We start from the raw sequence: 742 nt of genomic DNA on the forward strand, positions 1-742 counted from the left end.
ACATAGCGACATGTCCTCTTACCGATCACCGTGTATAGGAGCGGGGCCCCGGACATAGCGACATGTCCTCTTACCGATCACCGTGTATAGGAGCGGGGCCCCGGACATAGCGACATGTCCTCTTACCGATCACCGTGTATAGGAGCGGGGCCCCGGACATAGCGACATGTCCTCTTACCGATCACCGTGTATAGGAGCGGGGCCCCGGGCTGTACATGGTGACAGGTCCTCTTACCGATCACCGTGTATAGGAGCGGGGCCCCGGGCTGTACATAGTGACATGTCCTCTTACCGATCACCGTGTATGGGAGCGGGGCCCCGGGCTGTACATAGCGACAGGTCCTCTTACCGATCACCGTGTATAGGAGCGGGGCCCCGGACATAGCGACATGTCCTCTTACCGATCACCGTGTATAGGAGCGGGGCCCCGGGCTGTACATAGCGACAGGTCCTCTTACCGATCACCGTGTATAGGAGCGGGGCCCCGGACATAGCGACATGTCCTCTTACCGATCACCGTGTATAGGAGCGGGGCCCCGGGCTGTACATAGTGACAGGTCCTCTTACCGATCATTCCAATAAGGAGGCGGAGTCTCAGCTGTGATTCTATTTAATGTAAACAGACTTCCTGTCTCCGGGAGACGATCGGCGCAATCTGTAATCAGCGATTTGTAGAAGAAGCGAGTGGAACGGATCGGCACAGACGGGACGCTCCGCCCCCCCGATACAAAATCACATGTAC

The sequence above is a fragment of the Nanorana parkeri genome, unplaced genomic scaffold (assembly GCF_000935625.1).
Source record: "Nanorana parkeri isolate BGI_ZX_2015 unplaced genomic scaffold, ASM93562v1 scaffold4292, whole genome shotgun sequence".
NCBI classification, from domain to species: Eukaryota; Metazoa; Chordata; class Amphibia; order Anura; family Dicroglossidae; genus Nanorana; species Nanorana parkeri.